At 41.3% G+C, this 20,235-nt stretch overlaps 1 protein-coding gene across 1 annotated transcript in view; it reads left to right on the top strand.

The window, feature by feature from the left end:
* Nucleotides 1–20,235, top strand: part of myadml2 (myeloid associated differentiation marker like 2) — a 235,087-nt gene that overhangs the window by 120,869 nt on the left and 93,983 nt on the right. The window lies entirely within an intron of this gene.

Below are 20,235 nucleotides of genomic sequence, written 5' to 3'. Positions count from 1 at the left end.
AAGTTCTACGAGAGCACAAAAACAGGTGTTGTATGGTATACATAGACGACATCATTGTATACTCACCAGACATTCAAACACATCTGCAACATCTTAATCAAGTATTCAATAGTCTGCACATTGCCGGTCTCACTCTCAATCTCAAGAAGTGCAAATTTATCTGTTCATCACTGGACTACTTGGGTCACACAATCACTACTGATGGAGTCAAAGTGAACGCTGACAAGGTGGACGCGGTCAAATCATTCCCTACACCAACTTCCATAAAGGAGTTACAACGGTTCCTAGGTCTTGCGGCTTGGTATCACGGTTTCATTTCAGATTTCTCCACTAAAGCAGCACCCTTACATGCACTAAAGAAGAAAGGAGCTAAATGGATATGGACAGACGAGTGTCAGAGAGCGTTTGAATCCCTCAAAGATGACCTGACTAAAGCTCCTGTGTTAAACACACCCCATTTTAATTCTTCTTTTAAAGTGCAAACAGACGCAAGCGGAGTTGGTTTGGGAGCAGTGCTGACACAAGAAGTGGATGGACAAGAGAAAGTGATTGCTTATGCATCTAGATTACTGAGAGGTGCTGAGAGGTCATATTCCGCATCAGAGAAAGAATGTCTAGCGGTAGTCTGGGCTGTGGAAAAGTGGCATCATTATCTTGAGGGCAGAGCATTTGAAGTAATCACTGACCATGCTTCCTTGGTTTGGCTTTTCCAGCACCCAAAGCCTTCGTCTAGGTTGGAAAGATGGACTATCAGACTTCAAGGCTATCACTTCGTAGTACGTTATAGAAAAGGACAATGTAATGTGGTTGCGGATGTTTTGTCAAGGAGATATCTAGTTGAACCAACAGCCAAACTGTTGCACATACCTTCAAAACATGTTCTTAATCCTATCACTTGTGAACTGCCAATGGACCTGTCTCAGATTGCTGCTGAGCAGAAGAAAGATTCAGAGTGCCAAGAAATCATGGTAAGAGCCAAAAACCAAAATACCACTGATATTATGAGAACTCACTATGTCTTGAAAAATGATATTTTATTCAGGAGTGTCCCAGTCGCCAAAGGAGGTCGAAAGTTCCAAATTATTGTACCTGCTAGCTTGAAGGAAGAGGTTTTAACATATGCCCATGATAGCCCCCTCAGTGGACATTTAGGCAAATTTAAAACTCTAATGAGACTCCTAGAATTTGCTTATTGGCCTTCCATGCGTACTGACGTATGGCAACACTGTAAACAGTGTGAAAAATGTCAGCAGTATAAGTCTACGAACTTAAAGCCAGCAGGAGGTCTCCAAAGTGTGCCCATTGTTGAGCCTGGATACATGCTTGGCATGGACATTATGGGACCATTCCCACGGAGTACTCGTCAAAATGAATATCTTCTAGTGGTGGTAGACTACTTCTCTAAATGGGTAGAGGTCTTCCCCATGAGATCTGCCAAATCTACCATCATTGTTCGTATTCTCATCGAAGAGATATTTACAAGGTGGGGAACACCAGCCTTTATTGTTTCTGATAGAGGCACTCAATTCACCTCAAACCTCCTGGATCAGTTGTGCAAGCAGTGGCAGGTAACTCAAAAACTCACAACTGCTTATCATCCACAATCAAACTTGACTGAACGCATTAACTGTAATCTAAAAACCATGATCGCATCCTATGTTGACAATAATCACCGCACTTGGGATCAGTGGATCTGTGAATTTAGGTTTGCTTTGAATACTGCATGGCATGAAAGCACCGGATTTTCACCCGCTGAAGTGGCCCTGGGACGTCAATTAAAAGGCCCACTACAAAGAGCTCTACAGAGTCCGCCAGATCCAGATCAACCAAGCTACAGTACCATTGATCGCCAGAAACTACTGTACGAAACTGTTCGAGAAAATGTTGAGAAAGCACAAACCAAGCAGAGAAAGTATTACAACCTCAAGAGAAGAACTCAAGACTTCCAGGAGGGTGATCTAGTTTGGGTGCGTACTCATCCTTTATCTCGTGCAGATGATGGTTTCATGGCTAAAATTGCGCCAAAATGGCGAGGCCCAGCTAGAGTAGTCAAAAGGCTAGGTCCAGTAAATTACAAGGTGACAATGTTATCTGATCCTACCCAGATAGACAATTATCATACCCAAAACTTAAAAATTTGCCATATGTCAAATTTTTGACACCAAAGGGAAGGGTATGTAACGGACCAACGTTACTTTTTGTAATTCTGTACTTTTTGTATTTTTGTTCTTTAAGTATTTTTGTTAAGACCTGGTTGTAATGTATTGGAGTCACGGGCAGTAACAACAAGAACAGTTAGAGGGCGCTATTGCCTGGAGGTAACTGGGTATATAAACACTGACACCATAGAGTAAGACAGGATTGATCTTGTGCTACCTTCTTTCTCATCCTAAGTCCTGTGTTGAGAACTCTTTGAGTTTCTGCTCAACTGTGAGTATGGTTTGGTTTATTTTTGATGTTGTGTTTGTTTGAGATCACTGATATTAGTTATTTGATTTCTTTCTAGAAAGGACTTTTCATTTACCACATGTGCTTTTGTGAATGGCTTTGCACATGGTCAGCTATGTGGCACTGAGGACAGCTATGCACTAAGCATCTGCATTTCAAACGATCTTTTCTCGTATGGAGGATTATAGGATTACTATCATTGCATCGCACTCAATCTTTGCATCGCTCTCAAATAACTTTGGGGATCTGAAACTCATTACATCTTCAGCACTTCATCATCGTCACACACCTTATCCAAGACAAGACATGCCAAGAGATAAGTTTTCTTCATCTCATTGACTCTTTGTTGAGGAGACAAAGACCTCCAAGATCTCTGACTTTGTTTCTATTGTCTTTTTTGACACATTTATTAAGCACTGGTGAATAAAATAAAATAAGCAAATGATCATTTGGTTTGTGAAGAGTGATTTTTATCAGTACATGTCAGAATTCTGTTGAACCTCCTCAGAGTAACATCTTTCAAAGAAAGGTGGTGTTACAATATATATATATATATATATATATATATATATATATATATATATATATATATATATATATATATATATATATATATATATATATATATATATATATATATATATATATATATATATATATATATATATATATATATAATATATATATAAAGAATTGCAAAGGAAAAAATAAAGTTTCTGATTCTGAAACTCTGGCTCCATTTCTTGAAACTCTACACACAGAACCACATGGACATTACCTTGAAATTAAATTCATGCATTGTAATTCCTAACACTGATTATACAATTTTTGCTACTCCTGCTGTAAACAAACAAACAAACAAACCTTTTTTATTTATTTTTTCATTTTGCCTTGGTTGAAACAAATTTTTATTTATTTTAAATAGTTATATATATATATAATACATCGCCATACAACCATGGCTAGTGGAATGTGTTTGTTGATTCAATGCCATTTATAACTTTAATACAATGCCATCATCATGACAGCATCATGCATTTATTACAATGTTGATTTCCCTGAAGCAATGTGTGCTTATGTGTCTGACTTAAGGGCAAGATCTTCCCTGAATGGCCAAACAACATGATCCGCAGGTCACATATACAGACTGTGTACAGATCCATCACTATAGGGTGGGTGACAGCTGTATAGACAGAGTTTAGAATATTATTATTATTATTATAGTTTAAATGCGATTATTATTGTTTCAGTAAGCACTTCCACCAAATGTGCTGATGAATTTTCTTGAGAAATTTCTTGGAGTCAAAAAGGTTGTAAACCACTTTTGTCCTTTTGCCTTTGAGCAAACATATCTGTGGAGAATGTACTGTCCCCATGAGGTACACAGCTTTGAAAATAACAATAATGATAATAATAATAAAATAATAGCATCAATAAATATACAGTAAATACATAAAAAACACTCAAATTGCTATTATTTGGCATGCCATTTTGCTTTACGTGTCTATAAGAATCATCCATAGCCCACATTTTAATTCGGCAGGAAGTGATTGTGAACAGGTCAGTAGAAAGGTCTCTCTAGTGTCCTAAGTTACTGTAACTCTGACCTTAATTGTCTACCGCCTGTAAACTGTTATAGTGTCATAAACTGTTCCACAGGTGCATGTGCATTTATTGCTTCTTTGGGGTAAAACATTTTTTTTTTTTTTAAATTTGGTTTGTAACGACAGAATTGTCATTACTGTCAAACTGATTTGTAGCCCAGTGTTATTTGTTCTTACATGCACTATTTTGACTGGGTGAAGTCGACAAAACCTTTTGTCAGAAGTCTAAGAAACTACTGGAGCTGATATGTTCATTGACAATAATGCAGTTCTTTGAGAAAAATCATTAAATTATCACTTTTTTTTTTTAAATAAACTGATCAAATTAGTAATACCATTGACTGCATCCTGTGTTGTAACAGATAAAAAAAAAAAAAACATAGAAAACTAGCTGTATTCCTCGTCTACGAAGAACAATGAGAAGGATTGTGTCTAAGGCGGCAAGCTCTTAAGTGACTGCAAAGGCCTATCTTAGATTTGGAGACTTTAGAGCAGTTGGGGCAGGGAAAGGTTGGGTCGTTTGGGTACTTGGGTAGCCAATTCTTTCTTTTGTTTAACAAGTTCGTTTGCCCATAAAATCTTTAATATATTAGGTTAAACCTATTTGGCGTGCTGTCCACTCCTTCAGCTGGAGCTCTGATATACCCCCCACAGTAGCTAAATGTAGGATATGATTACGAAGGGCAAGGCACCCTAAGATGTAGGTGGAGTTTGGGGAGTTGGAGGGATGCTGGAACAGCAGATACTGGAGAGAGGGAAGCGGCTGCTTATATATTCTGGCTGTTGATTAAATAAATAAATAAACTTTAAATTACTTTAGTTCACGTGAAGAGATTGCAGAGTCATACATGACCCAGTAAAAATGATTTCCAATTATCCTGAAAATAGGTTAAAGTGTTAGTTCACCCTGTTGTTCCAAAGCTTTAGGGTTTCTTTCTTCTGTTGAACCAAACTGTTCCAAAAAAAACATATAACTACTATATAACTATACCTTTAAGATAAATGTTAAAGTGTACCCCCTAAAAGCACAATTTTTTTTAAATTAATGTGTAGACTTGTGTGTTGCAGTTGCCTTTTTTTATCAAACCCTATACTTTCAGTGAATATTCAAGATGGACTTTTCAAACTTTAATCAAACCACATCATAAGACACATTACAGCTGGATCGCTAATCATTCACATGGGCCATTGTTGTTTGGATCTCGATGATTGCCGCGTATGGCTGTTTTGTCTTTAATAATAGTATAGATGATATTATGATATTAGATTTAGTATGAATGATTAAATGCTTTGGTGTTGCCCTCACTGTCCTCATGCCATCCCCTTGTAATTAATAACAGGGGAGGGTCATTGTGTAATTTCAGAAGGAGCTTTGACTTTGAAAGCCCCTGTATTATATTAAACGTACAGGTCTGTTGCCCTGTAGCAATGTGAATAAACAACACATAATAGTTTTGGTCATTTGGTCATCTGTGAGTGGTAGCCTTTCTCTCCCTGCAGGACTGTCATCTCATATTACATGTAGAAATGCTCCAAAGATGATTGTTTTAAGTGTAGTCATATATTTAGACAAGTATATGGCCTTTTATATGTTTAAGGCATTATATTTCCTTTCTGTAAAGCGAGTCCCCAGGTGTTATGTCAACCTTATTGATTCTCTATAGTAGATAAAATATTTTGTCCATATTTGGGAGGTGGGGCATGTTTCTCACATTGCTTAAATATGACCAAATGGCCAATATCTGTTCAAGAGTGAATCCTCATCCTTTGGCTGAAGCATTTAAGGCACTTGGGATCTATTGAGCATGTACATACTCTGGCTAATGTTGGCTGCTACCTCAGTCTGTAAGTACATTTTTAAAAACAAACAAAATTCTAATTGAAAACACTTTACAAGTGGGGTTAAATTCATTAACATTAGTTAATGTATTAGTGTCTTACCAACACAATATGTTGTGTTCACTCAACATTTAAATGTCTTTGTCATTTTATTTTGGATATATTGAAGTTCAAGATAACTTTACTACACCAACAGAAATCTGAATTGCTTAAATGCAACAAACATCATTAATTCAATGGAATAACCAATTAATAGTGAATAATCATATGCTGTTTCAACCTTATAGTCATAGAAGGTACGCTTTTTTAACCCGTATGAGTGTTAATCCTAAAATAACCCCCTATTTTATGTTTCAGCTTTTCCACGTGGGCAAAATGCATTGAATAAACTCAATACAACACAGTATACAGTTCAACAAGGAAAATCTATTTGAAAAAAATTATGAATTTTGAACTCTATACTATTGGAAATCGCATCGATTTAATTGAGAATAAAAAGATTGAAACCTCAATCACTTTTAAACTGGACACGCATCATTGCTGAACATTTTTGAATATTGCAAGTGTCAGTATTCATGAATATTGGCCCATTAAAAACAATTTAGCAGAATGATGAGATCAACAAAGATGAAGCCGGGGACTGTAAGGCTGATTATGAATGTAATTTGATACTTACAACTATTTTATATATATATATATATATATATATATATATATATATATATATATATATATATATATATATATATATATATATATTTAAATTTGTTTTTTTCATCACACTGTTCTAATCCGTCGAATGGAAAAACAATAAAACCAAAATCGATAAACAGATTGAACATTCTCTACATGGGCGGGAATAAAACGCCCCTTTCCCCTGATTGGTCAACCAAAGATCAAACCATGCTATCATCAGTTCTTACTCAGCTCCACGCAACAGAATAATAGTAGCCCTAACCCCAACCCCACCAACGCAGATGTTTACTCATATTTAGTGCTTGGCGAGTGCTAATTTTAGGCCCTGAGCACAATAAAATATTCTGGTATGTAACAAAATGTCTCATTTGCACAGTGTGGGTTTCTGCTGCTGAAAACTGCAGTGATATAGAATATACTGCAGCTTATAAGGCACTTTTTGAACATCTCGGCTTGGACAAGAACGTTCAGACGACCCACATGCGGCCTTTGCCCTGGGGCCCTGTTACCCATGTTTTTGTGGACCTGTATGTGACCTCCATCATAAATGTGGTATGAGTCCAGCATGATTTCCTTCTCATTTGGGTCATTATGAATGTCTAGCAGGTGTAGCATCACTCAACACCATTTTTATCTACAGAATGAAAAAGACCAGAGCTTCTCGACACAGGTCAAAATGATAAGTGTAAGTGCTTTCAAAACCAAATTTCCTTCTTATTTCACAAAGTTTTAACTGATTAGCATGAAAATATCAAGCATCTCATCCTTAAAATCAATTTGTATTCTTTATATTCTTACATTTCCAGGCTTGGGCAAATGAGAATATGGACTGGGGTGAAGATACATTTTGTGGAATAGTGATGTAATAGCAATTTTTATCTCACTGGGAAAAACAGCATCACAGGGTTAAGGAACACTCAAAAGGCAAAATTGTAATAAAGAAGAAAAAGGTTTATTCTCTGAGGATTCTTTTCACAGACCGCAGCCACCCAGCCATGAAAAACAGACAATCCTGAAGACATAATAATTTGAGACATTTTATACAGGTCCCCAACATCTTGACCACACCCTTCTGTTTAGTGGAATTTTACAGAAAAGACACCTTCTATTTTCAACTGGTTTGGACTGGTTTCTTATCCCCCCCCCCCCTGAGCAGACTATACTGTCCTTTGAGTCTTGATAATTCAAAAGGCCTTCATTTATGACCTAAATTGCCTCCTGCTATTGCCTCCTGCTTCCCCTAAGGGGAGGGCATGGAACCCCCTGTTTATTGTTTAACGACCCCTGTATTCTCCTGGCCGAAACCTTTCTCGTGCCCAGGTGTAAGTTTTATTACCCCGTCTTCCTGTCCCCCCTTCAGCTGTTAGAAAACCCTCACAGAAGTATATGGCCAGATGCTTTTACACACACTCAAATGAAATCAACAAGTTTAAATGAATGAACACAAGAACAATGAATTTTTCATTAACATCTCCCCCCTGTTTATCATTCTCTGATAACCAATAAAATAATAAAAATTCATTTCCATTTTCTATAATCAATCAAACCCGTTTTACTATTGAATCCCCAAGAATACAATCACTTCAAGTCTTTACATCACAGTTATACTCCTCATTACTGACTTTCATATACCTGATCACTTTACTTGAGTCTTGTAGGAAATTTAGGATGGAAAAGGTTTAGGCTGTTTTTTGTAAGGATAGGCCCTCAATTGTTTAGCAAGCAAATAAAGATTCATATAAGGCCGGGCTAGTCGGATAAGCACTGTTATCGCGTCCCCAGCCTAAGCTGGACCCTCAGTCACCCTATTATGAAGAAAAAGCAATAGTATGAAAAACTTCATCACCCCATATCTGATTTCACAGTCTTATGATAGAGAAAAATTTAAAACAAAATACAAAAATACATTCAAAAAGTCCCTCATTTCAAACCCTTCCACTTGTACGTCACCTCGTAACACGGATGACTGCTGTTTTTAACCTTCTGAACATATCATCATTCTTAAAATGGAAAAGAAATAACAATAATAAAAGAATAGTAAATAGTACAGTCAATCAATGGTATCAAAATCTAAACAATCAAAGTTTGGGAAAACCCTCTCATTGTCCCAGAAAGGCAAAGGTAATTGATCACATTTCTGTATAAATCTCGTCGCTGTCATAGTCATACTGCTGCTCATCCGCAGCAGAACGCATAGTTATTTTTACTGCTTGTACTGACGTCATTGTTTTTGCTGTCCCTGCTCTAATCAGTCTTCGTACTGAGCTTGAAATGCACCTCAGGATACATGGTAAACAGAGCAGAACTAATAATCCCATACCAACAATTGGCAAAACAGTTTGAAGTATTTGAAGAAACCACCCTGACCATAAGGACGTCAGCCACCCCATCCACCCGCTTCTGCTAGCTGGAGAGGGCTCCTTTACGGCTTCCCTCATGTGATCGATGATATTGGTTATGTTGTCACTATAATCAGGAATGTTAAAGCAGCACGATACCCCCAACATTTTACACACACCTCCCCTCTCAGCCGTGAGTAAGTCTAAAACTAAACGATTTTGTACCAAAGCTTCCCTCACATGTTTCATTTCATCATTTATCAGTGTAAAGGCATTTTCTGTGCTATTGGCTATTGCTAATACTGTCCATGCTAACCCATTGATCTTGTTGATTGCTATAGTTGTTCCCACCCCCAGGAAAATTGACCAACCTATGTTTGCCCCTGGTGTTGTCCACGGGTCTGTCAATGTATATCCCGCATAACTATTTGGCAAAGCGTCAGGCAAAATCTTAATATCTCTTCTTTCTCTGTTACCCACTTTGTTTGGCAAATACACAGAAGTACCCACATTCATTAAAGCTGGATAACAACACCCTGACCAGTCCTTTTTTGGCATACGGTGATATGCTCTATCACCACAGACCCATACTGCTGCAGGTGAACTTTGATGCGGTTTATCAAATGGACACTTGAAGGTAATCTCTTTGTCGTTAACGCTTGCTGTGCAATTGTCCATTGTCCCATCCAGCACGTTGATTTTGATTCTGCAGTCAGACCACCCAACGTTCAGTGATCTCGGTCTGTTGAAACAAACACAAACATCTCCCTGTGCAGAGGTTACTCTCAGAGGTGGAATTGCAATTTCGGTGTTGTTGTACTGTTCAATATGATCACAATTGTCAGCAGGCTGTTCCGTCGGTACCCCCCCTCTCTCTAGCTCCACAGCAGCTTTCAGCACGTCAGTCATCTGCTGAGGAAACAAACACATAGTTTCATTAACAGTAGCCGCCGCCAGGGGGACAACTTTCCATGCATGTGACATTTGAAGACACATCCAGCAGCTCGTCTTGATCTGTAGCTCCTCCTTCTGCAAAAGTGCCAGTGCACACGCCTTGTTTCCCTGGCATTTCATCATTGCATTCTTTACTTCAGGATTTGTCTGACCTTTACTTGTTCCCTCGTCTCTCATCCAGGCCAGCTCCTCCTCAGAGGCCCGTTCGATCTCGGGTTGCCCTGGCAGTGCGAGAGGTTTCGCGGTTGCTGTTGTTGGTGGTCGTGGCCTCGCTGCATACACCATGATGTCCACCTGTTCATACCAATCAGCATTATACATGTCTAGACCACAAAAATACCTGCCCTGGTCGGAACGTGTAGCTTTTTCCAACGTCACTGTCATTCCATATCTGTTGTTGGACAGTTTGTCCTCAGGGTACACCCGAAATCTCTCGTCATGTCCGCGTTTGACGTCAAAAGCATACGCCTTCACGTTGTCCCACCTACATGGACTTTCACAGAAGTAGAATGGTACGTGCTGTTCAGCCTGTCCGTTACATTCCCGACAATTGGCTTGGAACGGGTTGCATTTGAAAGCTATGCTCATCCCTTCCTCGATCGTGATGGTGAGCCCGCCGTCCAGTCCTTTCACTGGCTCCACTTCCGCGAACTCACTTGCTTCTCTCCTTCCACGTCGCCTGTTGGTGTTGTTGAGCACTGCCGTTTCAGTCTCGTTGGTGTGTCTTCCTGCAGACCACACTTGAAAGCCCTCAGTAAAGTACAAAATAGTCAAGCAAATTGTCACTGATATCACAGTTAAGAATAATGTGCTTTTATAAAGTCCGCACATTCCTGGCAGTCTAAACGGATGCCATGGTTTTGGTCGGTCCATCTTGTGGCTGCTGTAACTGTGTTGTGTAAGGAAATACTTTTTTTTAAACAATTCAAAGTCTTATCAGTCTTTGTTGATGTACAGTGTGTGTCCTAACCGTTGTTGTGCAATCCGAAACCTTCTCTTCTCCCAGTTCCCTCCTTGCAGCTCGTATTTCACTCCGCTTGTGACTGCTGCCAGAATGTGTGGATCTGTTGCCAGCAAATCTGTAAGTCTTGTCAGTTCAGTGGCTAATGTCTCTGACTGTACGAATGGTTTTACTCTGCACACTGGTCTTACCACTCTTCCTGAGTGACCTTGCACCTGCACTTGGTGCTCTGGCTTGCTTTTAGGGCTTATTGTTGAGCTTGCTGTTGTCCTTGGGACTCCTCCTCCTGTTGCTCTTCCGATATGGGTGGGACCTTCCTGCAGTGGCTGGCGTGAACCCAAGTCGCCCGTTCTCCGACCTTCACCGCCGTGTACGTGACCAGCAAGACTTGGAACGGTCCTAGCCACCGTTTCGCTCTCCAGCTTTTCCTCCTGAGGTCGCGGATCACCACGTAATCACCTGGTCTGACGTTGTGCAGGAACGTCTCTGCTACCTTGCTCTGGGCTGCTTTCACCTGCATAGAAACAGCAGATAACAGACACGACATTTCCTTGCAGTAATTCAACATTTCATTCTCACACACATCTGTTGATGGAAGCCGCCTTTTTTCCCCCACTATACCCATGAATGGTGGTCTACCAAATAGAATTTCGAATGGGCTCAGATTCGTTTTTACTCTCTTTCTCATTCTCATGTACATCAGTACAGTGGGTAGTGCCTTCACCCACGACAACCCCGTTTCTTCGCAACATTTTGCCAGTTTGGTTTTTACCGTCTGGTTCTCACGTTCAACTGCACCTCCGCTGGCAGCGTGATATGCACAGTGTGTTCTCAAATCGATTCCCAAGAACTGACCCACCTGTTTGATTGTCTCATTGACGAAATGACGCCCGTTATCTGAGCTTATCTTCCTTGGGACGCCCCAACGGGGCACGATTTCGGTCAGCAGTGCTTTCGCCACTGCCGCAGCATCCTGTTTTGAGGTCGGAAAAACTTCCACCCACTTCGAAAACATATCAACAAATACCAAACAATATTTCTGTTTTCCACAAGGGGTCAGTTCAATGAAATCGATCATTAAATATTCAAATGGCCCGTCTGGGGCTGGCTGGCTTGCCAGCGGTGTCTTGATGCCCCGTGCAATATTGTATGCGGTACAAATCACACATTTTTTGCAAAAATTTTCAGCATATATTGTGAAACCTTTGGTAAACCACAATTCTTTCATTTGCATAATCATCCCCGCCTTTGACACATGATCTTTACCATGTGTCAATTTAGAATAATGCTGGAAAAAGTGGCTTGGTAGGCACGGCTTCCCCTTAACAGATGTCCATACATTATCCACAAGGCGGCAGCCTGCCGCCTTCCATTTGTTTTTCTCAGCTCCTGTGGAAAAAGACTGCATGCTCTGTAAACAAGGAGAAATGTCGTTATGAAGGTTAATGTCAACTGATACGCAGGTGGCGGCGCTGGTATCAGCTTCAGTCTGGGTCGTTGCCGCTGTTTTCGCCGCCATATCTGCTCTGGCGTTGCCTGTTGAGATTGAAGTCTTATCGTTAGTGTGCGCTGCGCATTTGCAGACAGCAATCTTGTCTGGAAGCAGAATGGCCTCCAAGAGGTCCGATACCAAAGTAGCATTCAGTATGGGTCGGCCGTCTGACTTTAAAAATTTTCTGTGTTTCCACAGAGCGCCAAAGTCATGTGTGACCCCAAAGGCATAACGTGAGTCTGTGTAAATCGTCACACACTTATCAGTCATCAGTTTACATGCTTCAGTCAAAGCGACTAATTCAGCTGCCTGTGCAGAGTAGTGACATGGTAATTTGCCAGATTTTACGGTTTCAAATTCAGTCGTTACAGCATAGCCTACGTTATTCTGTCCTGTTTGTGGATCTTTCGACGCAGATCCATCCACAAAGAGGATATTGTCACAATTATCAAGCGGAACGTCCATCAAATCTGGACGTGGTGTGCACACCTGCTCGATGGCCGACAAGCAACAGTGATGCTCTTCGCCGTCCTGTTGTGTGGGCAAAAGAGTCGCCGGATTCAATCTTGTACATCTTTTGACAGTGATATTTGGCATATCAAGTAAAATCGTATGATACCTCAGCCATCGGGCTGTAGACAAGTGTGATGTTCTCTGCTCTTGCAAAATCAAAGACACCGCATGCGGGACCTCTAAGGTCAAATCAGCATAGCCCACAAACTCTCTTGAAGCCATCACGGCCAGCTCAGCTGCCGCCACTGCCCGGAGGCAGTGTGGCAGCCCCGCTGCTACAGGGTCGAGTTTACTTGAGAAATAGGCCACAGGTCGTAAAAAATCACCGTGTTTTTGCAGGAGCACAGAAGCCATAAAACCATTTCTCTCATCGACCATTTGTGTGAACGGACGGTTTACAACCGGAAGGCCTAACGAAGGAGCCATACACAACTGTGTTTTCATGTTATCAAATGCTGTTTCTGCTTCACTTGTCCAAACAAGTCTGTCACATGACCTCAACCCTTTCCCTGTTGTAAGGGCTCGTAAGGGCTGCTCTAAAATGGCATAGTTGGGGATAAATGTTCGACAGTAAGCACACATCCCCAAAAATGACAACATTTGTTTCTTTGTTACAGGCTTTGGGGCTTCTTGTATGCCCTGCACCCTCTTCTGTGACAATTCTTTACTATTCGGTTTGATAACATGCCCCAAGAAGGTCACTTCCTGTTTCACAAACTGCAGTTTTGAAAGGCTGACCTTGTGGCCCTCCCTTTCAAGATGCTTGAGGAGAGACACACTGTCAGCCCTGCAAACAGCTTCACTCACTGAACAGATCAAAAGGTCATCAACATAAGATAACAGCGCCGTCCCTTCTGACAAAGCCAAATTTTCAATACTTCTTCTGAGCGCTTCATTGTACAAAGTTGGAGCTTCACAAAAACCCTGACACAGCCTCGTAAACGTGTACCCCTTGCCATTAAAATCAAATGCAAACCAAAACTGGCTTTTCTCATCAACCGGAACGCTAAAGAAAGCGTTAGCCAGATCCACCACAGTAAAGTATGTTGCATTTTCTGGAATCTGAGTTAGGATGGTATAAGGATTGGGTACTCGGGGGGCGCGAGCGATCACTGCTGAATTTACCGCCTGGAGGTCCTGAACAAATCTCCATTGCAATGGTTCACCTGGGTTGCGTGCTTTCTTTACAGGAAAAATTGGGGTTCTGACAGGTGAATCATTGCAAGGTCTAATTACTCCCTCCTTCAATAGAGCGTCAAACACTGGTGTTATGCCCTCTATTGCCTCACGTTTCAAGGGATATTGCGCTTTACAAGGTCTGAAATCAGTCTTTGGTGTTATCACAACTGGCTCACATCCCTTAATGAGGCCCACATCATATTTGGTTTTAGCCCACAAATTTGGTGGTATTTGTGCCAAAGAAATATCGATTTCTGAAGCAGAAATACCCCCCTGTGCTCTCACATCTTTCCCAATAGCAATCATGTCCCTTTTGACCTCAAGCTTAAAATCACAATTTGATTTAAATGCCCCCACACTCTTGCTCTCTGCTGTGTGTGTGTCAACTTTCACCCAGTCTGTGGCCGATAAACACTTTTTCACAAACAGCCCTACATCTCTCCATTGCTGGCTTATGGCCTTCGAGACAGATAAGTGGCATGCAGTGTTCTCTGTCATCAGATAACAAGCCTTCTGACTGTCAGACAACACTGCAGACAACGCACACACATTCTCTGTCCAAAAAAATCCTGTCGAATTTCACACTCTCATTTTGCACAGCATTAAACCACATTTTCTCAAAATCTGAATCACGCTCTGCCACCACATGTGAAGTACAATGCATTTTCTCACTTGTCATAAACTCTGTATTGACTGGGTTTGTACGATTCTTTGCCAATTTCAAAATCTTTTCTGCCCCATCAATATCTGTAACCTGCCAGACATAAGCCCACTTCGGCTCAAATTTAGTGCAAGTAATTTGTGGTGTCTCCTCGATGCTAATTCCATACTCATCAGCACAGAGAGACAAATTTAATTTACACATTAGATCACGAGCCATCAGAGGTGCGGGACAGCCGGGTGACCAAACAAACTCGTGCTCGAAAAAGCGTCCACCCTCCGTTTCGCACTCTAACGGCTCGGTTAACCGGTCAGAAATCAAATGCCCAGACGCTGAAGTGCTCTCAAACACTTTCCCGGTTAACCTCGGAACGCATGGTAAATCACATGGTCGTAATGTTGACAGGCTCGCTCCGGAATCGACTAAGAACTCAATAACTACCCCTTTGACCCGTAATGGATAAATAGGCATTTCAGAAAACCCTGCGCTTTTGTACAATCTCATACATTCATCATTCACAGCTTTGTTCACAGTTTCATCAAACACACAAGGTGGTTTGCAAGCAGTTTCTTCATTGCAAGAAGCAGAAAGAGAATCAGTGTATGTGTTTGTGTTTGCGTCGTGTGTGCATGTGTTAGTAAGAATATTTTCACTTCCCTTTGCTGTAGCCAGAGACTGGCCCTCAAAAGCAAGACCCTTTCCGTCCCGCTCTCCAGTCCCCTCGTTTCAGTCAGACTTCATGGTCGGACACACGGTGCTCCAGTGGCCTTCCTTCTTGCAAAATTTACACTTTGTACAGTCTCTGAGCATGTGGTCATTCGTTGCACAAATGTAACAGCTCCATCTTACCCCAGCAGCTCTTTCCTTCTGTCTTCTTCGATTAGCAGGGTTTGTCCTGGAATATTCAGGCTTGTTGGGTTGTTGTGATTGTTGTTGTTGCACAACTACCATTGTGGCGGGCTTTGTCTTCCCGCTCCTTTCTTCGATGTCTCTTTCGGCGTGAATAGCATGTTGCAGCATTCTATTTAGACGACCGTCTTCCCAGCCTACATAGCTGGTTTTCGCTCCCCTCCTGATTTCAGGTTTCAGCCCTTGTAGAAAATAGCCCATCAGATGTTTCTCCCATGTGCTCGCCTTTGTTCCCCTGTCTTCTGGCTCAGTTAAGCCACTGTACTTTGCAAATGTCTCAAAAAGTCTGAAATAATAGCTTCTCACCGTCTCGTCCTTTTCCTGGACACAGCACGTGATTTTCTCAGTGTCCACACGCGCAGGGAAGGCTTCAACGATGTGCTTTGAGAAGTTTTCCACTTCGTTTCTGTATGGTTCGTTGCTGACATGGTCCCAGTCGGCGTGCACTCTTCTAACGTCTGTTTTTGTCAGCTTGCCAGCCACTTTGCCCCAGTTCGTAGCGCCCATTTTTATCGTTAGCAATCGTTTCAGTTCTTGTGTGGTGGGGCTGAATTCTTTACACACTGCGAGCAGTTCGCTGGCAAAATTCTCGCCCGCGTCTCGCGGATCTGGCAAATGTGCCATAGCGTCCTTCATGTCTGACATAGTCCATGCTCTGAAAACAAGCATTGGGCCGTCCGTGCCCGCAACTTCAACCATCGGAGCAGTCACATTCGACACTTTAACCTTCGCCGCTGTGAAACTGACCTTTTCTTGCTTCACTTGCGATCTTGTGATCATTGGCAGACCGCTTGTCCCCGGTCTTTCGTCGTTCGGGGTGTCCGGAACTGCTTCCCCGGAAACTTCCCCCTCTCTGTCTTCTTCGCTGCTTGTCGCGGCCTGTGCTGAGGAGTCTGCCTCCCCCTGCTGTATCGGCGGTGCTGGTGGTTGTATCTGAAGCCTTGCTGTTAACATTTGTGTAAGTCGCTCTGCGGTTTCCGCCTCCGCTCGCGCTGTTCTTGCATCTGCCTCTGCCCGCGCTGCCCTTCGGTTGGCTTCCTCCAGTTCGATTTGCACTCTGTTCTGTGCCGGTTCTTGTGTGGGTCGGGGGACTGGTGGAGAGCGGTCCAAATCGGAATCCAACTTAAGGGCCGAGATCTCCGCCACTGGGTAGTGTGTTAAATTGTATGCGGGCGGCGGAGCTGTCGCCTCCCCGGTCACATGTGGAGAAACACATTCATTCGTCTTATTAGTAGCATTCTGTTCAGGTGGAACTGTTTTCACACATACTACATTCTCAGCATTAAATGCTAATTCCCTTTGTATTTGTATTTGTTTTCGTTCTCGTCTATCAGCTTCTTCTACCCAACACATTATAGTCGGTTCACAGTTTACACACACATGTTTGACACACACACAACAGCCTCTCTGTTTCCCTGCGTTCTTTTCCACTGACTCTTTCACGACATTCAGTCTTATTTTACTCAATGTTCCCGCTTCAGGGAAATCATGATATTTGATCAGTTTCTGTATGTCAATCATACATTTACCACCATAATTATTTCTCATTTGACAGAAAATTGGTGTATAAAAATGATCTGGTTTACTATTAGATGACCCCATTTTTTGGCTGAGTCCCCCCCTCCTGGATTTTACTATTCGACACGTGTCTTAGTGTCTGTCAAACGTCTTTGACAGACCCGATCTTTCCCTTACCCCAAGATCGGTCGGGTGGTTTGTAATTACGTTCCACTCAAAAGCTTCCTATAAGCACTTTCCAGCGCTCGATTAATTCTGATTTAACGTGGCTCTTCCATCCACTTAAATTGATTTAATGTGGCTCTTCCGTCCACCTAAATCGATTAATTTTTGGATTACTAGCGCCTTTGAGTAAAACTAATTAATCAATAACTGTGATTCCCCTGAATCACCTGTGGGCTTTCCGTCCACAAACGAGCTAAGTGAGGTAGAAACTGATCCGAATTCCTCAGATCAATTCTTTCCCTTACCCCCAAAAAATTGTGATTCCCCTGAATCACCTCTCGCTCGTACCAAAGGCAGACACTCAGCCAAAAATGGTTCACGTTCACTCACAATTATCAAATTACACTCAACTTCAATAAAACAATTTGCCGTGTCTTACCCAGAGATGCTTTTTCTGTTTTTTTTTTCCCCGCAATCCGCGGATTCTTTATATTCCTGGTGGGAGCTTCCTCCACTGGCCCTGAATGCGTATTGGCTCTCTCTCCCGTAATCTGTTGAGTTTCTATCTCAAACCGTCGAGGTATGAGACGGTCGCCTGGTGCTGCCGAGGTTGTGCACTTTCCCGTCAATCCGTTCTCAGGACCAGGAGAAGAAGCGTCCGCACAGGACCCCTCTTCTGACACCAGCTGTAATAGCAATTTTTATCTCACTGGGAAAAACAGCATCACAGGGTTAAGGAACACTCAAAAGGCAAAATTGTAATAAAGAAGAAAAAGGTTTATTCTCTGAGGATTCTTTTCACAGACCGCAGCCACCCAGCCATGAAAAACAGACAATCCTGAAGACATAATAAATTGAGACATTTTATACAGGTCCCCAACATCTTGACCACACCCTTCTGTTTAGTGGAATTTTACAGAAAAGACACCTTCTATTTTCAACTGGTTTGGACTGGTTTCTTATCCCCCCCCTGAGCAGACTATACTGTCCTTTGAGTCTTGATAATTCAAAAGGCCTTCATTTATGACCTAAATTGCCTCCTGCTATTGCCTCCTGCTTCCCCTAAGGGGAGGGCATGGAACCCCCTGTTTATTGTTTAACGACCCCTGTATTCTCCTGGCCGAAACCTCTCTCGTGCCCAGGTGTAAGTTTTATTACCCCGTCTTCCTGTCCCCCCTTCAGCTGTTAGAAAACCCTCACAGAAGTATATGGCCAGATGCTTTTACACACACTCAAATGAAATCAACAAGTTTAAATGAATGAACACAAGAACAATGAATTTTTCATTAACAGTGACACTAGGAGCCCCAAAAGACATGTTTTGGACTCCAGACATTGGAATTGTAGAAAGGTATAAAATTACTTGTCAGAACTTTTATATTTTTACTTTGGGGATTTTACTCTCTTTCATTAGGGTGACCATACGTCCTCTTTTTTCCCGGACATGTCCTCTTTTTAGACCTAAAAAAATGCGATTTCTAGATCACCCAAATTATCCGGGATTTGGCTTTCACTCTTTACAGTCGCCATTTTTACATTGCTTTAGGTCCCGCCTTCTCTCACGCCACCATTGGTCGTTCGGTCATGTACGCAACGCAAACATTGGTCAAACTGCATCTCAATCATTAGTCATTACCCTCAGCACCACGGCAACAGCCAAGAGACAGAGCATCGCCTGCTTGTCAACACTGGCACATGGCTCCTGAACAGCCTAAAAAAAAAAGCCCAAATGTGAATTCACAGATGATTAACAGAGAAAATTCCCATGTTTTCGTCTCGGAAGGGATCCTCGGTCGGACCATATAGTGTGAGCACATAAATCCTGAGCTCTGGCTTTACATCGCATGCGATCTACTCGTTCAGTGTGAGTAGGTACCTTGCTGAAATCGCACAGACATCGCACAGTGTATGCCCGCCTTAAAGCAAACACTGATCACCACTTTATTATTAAACTTTATTATTTGCAATAAAACATCACCACCTAAACCTCTGTTAATTTTCATTTATAAGTTCTGTATGAGGGAAATAAAGTCCAACTGGTTTGTAATAAGTCAAGTTGCTGAGATTTAGAGAGATTTAAATAATTTAAGGTGTTTGTTTGGCAGCCGTTGTTGCCAGTCATTTGACCGTTTTTTTCATGTAATTGTTTTGTTATTGTATTACAAATAATTACAGATTATTTTGTTAATTTAACATATGTAATTTAAGAAAACAGAAAAGTACTGTATTTTTATACAGTAATTTTCTGTTTTCTTAAATTACATATGTTATAAGTACACTTATAACACTCAACAAACCTAGCCAGTTCAGATATTTCATGTGTTCTAGCTCAAGAAAACCTGGTGCAACTAATGAAGCCCTTGATTATTTGAATCAAATATGCTTGAGACAACATCTGTTTTGCAGATTTGTGCTGTTGTGAGGGATTCTATTCGGGGGTTGAATAATTTTGAGACTTCAAAAGTCATTGAATGTTGTAACATTTTTTATGTTGAGCTAACTCAATTACTTTTGTTTGATTTGTTCATTGCAAACAGCTGAAAGTCCTCAAATTTTGCCAATAAACCTGATTTGCAATGGGGGTTGAATAATTTTGATTACAACTGTATCTTAAAAATAATGAAATGTTTTGCCTCTCATGCAAATTTTCAGCAATCTCTTTTGATTTTATTTAAATACCCAAGGGCTGTTTCATAAAAGACGCAAAGAAAAGCGGGGATTAAACTCCAACACCTGACTTGAATGAACCTAACAAATAAATTGGGGCTAAAGCGGTTTCATAAAAGGTAATTGAAGTTCAAGCAATCTCACTAATTTGATCCAGGTTTATCTAGTCTAGATAATTACGTGTGCACGCGTTTCTTAAGCAGCCCTAGAGGTCGATCATAGATCATATCGATCCACCATCAAACAAGAATACATTTTGTGCTGTTTTATGCGTTTTAGACATGGTGTTT

The sequence above is a fragment of the Squalius cephalus genome (genome assembly GCF_949319135.1).
Source record: "Squalius cephalus genome assembly, chromosome: 1".
Classification (NCBI taxonomy): domain Eukaryota; kingdom Metazoa; phylum Chordata; class Actinopteri; order Cypriniformes; family Leuciscidae; genus Squalius; species Squalius cephalus.
This window is presented reverse-complemented; position numbering and strand designations above follow the sequence as displayed.